Below are 3,041 nucleotides of genomic sequence, written 5' to 3' on the forward strand. Positions count from 1 at the left end.
CTTTAAGGCACTCACACCAGAAGGCTCAGACCACAGCAGCTGAGCTCTCCAGTTCCTGAGGCTTGTCCCCCGCTCCTGTACTGTGGAGATGGGGTACATGGGTGGGGGGAGGGGGAAACCCTGACATCAGCACCACCCCCCTCCTTCCCGTTCTGCACAGCCAGCGTGCAGAGCAGCGGGGGAAGAGGCACTTGAACCTATGCTGCCACGCTTGGCTCTGCTAATTAAGTGCACAGTATTTGATTCACTCTTGGGTGGCCATGTGACTACGCAGCTTAGAGGGAACACAGGGTGAGGGTGAAGTCTATGGTGTGCTTCAAGGACCCCTCTGGGCACAGACCAAAGGGGGCGGGGGTATCTGTGGAACTCCTTGCCAGATGGTGTTGTGAAGACCAAGACTATAACAGGGTTCAAAAAAGAACTAGATAAATTCATGGATGATAGGTCCATCGATGGCTATTGACAATGATGGTGTCCCTAACCTTCGTTTGCCAGAAGCCGGGAATGAGTGACAAGGGATGGATCATTGATGATTATCTGATGTGTTCATTCCCTCTGGGGCACCTGGCACTGGCCACTGTCAGAAGACAGGAGACTGGGCTACATGGACCTCTGGTTGGACCCAGTATGGCTGTTCTTATGTATTCTTAGCCCAGCATTTCCTAGTTTGCTAGCCTTTGAATTTGAGTATTCAGTGCTCCCATTCTGAAGAGGCATGAGAAGCACAAAGCAGTGCTGACCCCCTACAATGGTAACGTTTTTTGCATGTGAATAATGGAAATCCAGGGCAGCTGCACTGCAGACTGATCTGTGCACCAACCATCTCACTGCTAGGGGAAAGTAAGGTGATGACTGTTCCCCTTTGGATAAGAGTCTCCGTATCTACTAACTATGCTGAAACCCTGCCTGTGAGAGATGCTAATATCCTCTCCCTTCTCCTCTGCACAGCAAATGACCAGGGATCTAGTGGCTCTGACATATCTGCCAAGGGTAAGTGAGGGGGACTCTAGCCGAGAGGTTCACTGCTCTGACTCTGGCCTCTGGAGAGAGACACTTTAGTCCAAGTCATTGGACCTTGAGTCTCACTGGCCCGTCCCCTCTAGCAAACCAGACCCAAGGAGCAGAACAGGGGAGTTCTGGATCTCCTATTTCCCTTTTATTCACACTGGCGGTGCAGGAACAGGTTTGCAGCCAAATCCCCCTTGTTTTCTCTGAGATTAATTTAGGTGTGAAATAGTTTAGGTGTGGGTTTTTTACCCACGAAAGCTTATGCCCAAATAAATCTGTTCGTCTTTAAGGTGCCCACCTGACTCCTTGTTGTTTAGGTGTGAAAGACTCTAGTGAGAGGGATTTCTCTGTGGCTGCTGTTACAGCATGGGTTGAGATTTGTAATGATAAATCCAGCTGCTTCAGAGAACAATCTCCAGTGAAACTGCAGGGAGGAAGCAGAAGGGACAGAACCCAGCACCTGAGGCTCCAGAAACACAGGTCTCTGACACTGGAGCTAAAAGCTTTGTCAGCAGGGTTAGAGATTTTGTCCACTGAACACTGCAGCCACTAGGGTGAGCGTCCTACAGCAGTGTGCACTGTTATTGCAAAACATTATGGCAGATTCCCCTTAATAAACATTGCCTGTGTTTAACTTCTGCAACTTAACAGAGCCTGTTGCAGTCTGTTTGACAACCTGAGAGGATCCCAGAGGGGAAGACCCAGGACACCAGACGAGAGCTTTCCAGCAAGTGGGAAGAAGATCTAAAAGGGGAAAGGAACAGACATAACTGACCTTGCTTTCCCCACAATGCCACATCTAGAAGGACCGGAGGGAAAAAGATTGAGGGGGAGATGCTGGTCTGAGGCAGGAAAGAAGGAAGCCTGCCTGTGTATGCAAAGGCTAACCTATGTGTACTGGTGATATAAAATTATTCTACTTAACTGCCAGGGGGCAAATTTGTCACGTACACATGGGAGAAAGAAGAAGGACAAAATGCAGGGTCAGCTATAGGTAGTCAGGAAGTTCCTTCAAGAGGAAATGTAGCCAAACTCCAAACCTGAAGACAATGGACCTTTCTGTGCCTGCGTCCTGTAGATAGCTAACTGCTTAGTTCGCAAAATAAGCAAGGAGGAGGGGGCAAATAGATGAACAATAAGGGGTCATAAGAGGGGCAGATACATGTAACTTGCTAATTATGTATGGTAATGATGGCAAATTTTGGCCAATCATAGAGCGATAGATTATCATAAGCAACTGCATATAATGCTTTGGTGTAAGTGTTTTCTTTGTTCTTGCTGATTTATGAGCTCGAACCCAATTGCAATTGAAATAAATGGATCGCCCCTCCTGGGGCTCCTTGCTTGATTAGCTGTGTCAGTCTCTCCTTATTCCTCAGCTGGAATGGACAGAAATTTCTATGACCCTGGGTAAGACACTGCTTGATACAAATCCTGTCTATAAAACTTAGCTTGCAATTTTCTTTATTTCTTAGGTCATGTACTTCAGTCTGTTTGCTATCTCTTATAATCACTTAAAATCTATCTTTCTGTAGTTAATAAATCTGTTTTATATTTTATCTAAAACACTGTGTGTTGTTTGAAATGCAAAGGGAAGACTCTCAGCCCAGGAAAAAGAATTGGTGCATGTCCACTTTCCTTTGTAGAAATGATGAACTGGTTAATAAATTCATACTGGTCGGGTTTTGATGAGGACAGGATGGTACAGCTCTGGGGTCCTAGCCTCAGGAGCTTGGGGGTATTTTGGCTGTAGCCTGTCTATTGCGGGTTCATAATTGGCTGGCCAGACCATTCATGAACATAGCTGGGCATGGTCCCTGCCTGTGGATGTTGGTGTGAGTGCAAGCTTGGAGGGCTTTGCAGTTTGTCACATCACAATGTAAGAGGATCCCAGATTGGTGAGACAGAGGGCTCAGCTGTGCCTCAGAACCCAGGAGTCCTGGCTCCCAGACTCCCCTCTTCTAACCCACAAACCCCACTCTGTAGCTGTTGACACAAATCATGGTCACAGATCTCCCCCCACCCTCTCATGG

At 47.4% G+C, this 3,041-nt stretch overlaps 1 long non-coding RNA gene across 1 annotated transcript; it reads left to right on the forward strand.

The window, feature by feature from the left end:
• The first annotated feature begins 832 nt into the window (after window positions 1–832).
• LOC135980330 (uncharacterized) lies at window positions 833–2,356 on the forward strand. Its single transcript, XR_010597433.1, has 2 exons — window positions 833–990; window positions 1,660–2,356. It is a non-coding gene; the product is annotated as an uncharacterized LOC135980330 (long non-coding RNA).
• The last annotated feature ends 685 nt before the right edge of the window (window positions 2,357–3,041 follow it).

The sequence above is a fragment of the Chrysemys picta genome, unplaced genomic scaffold, assembly GCF_011386835.1.
Source record: "Chrysemys picta bellii isolate R12L10 unplaced genomic scaffold, ASM1138683v2 scaf2703, whole genome shotgun sequence".
Classification (NCBI taxonomy): Eukaryota; Metazoa; Chordata; order Testudines; family Emydidae; genus Chrysemys; species Chrysemys picta.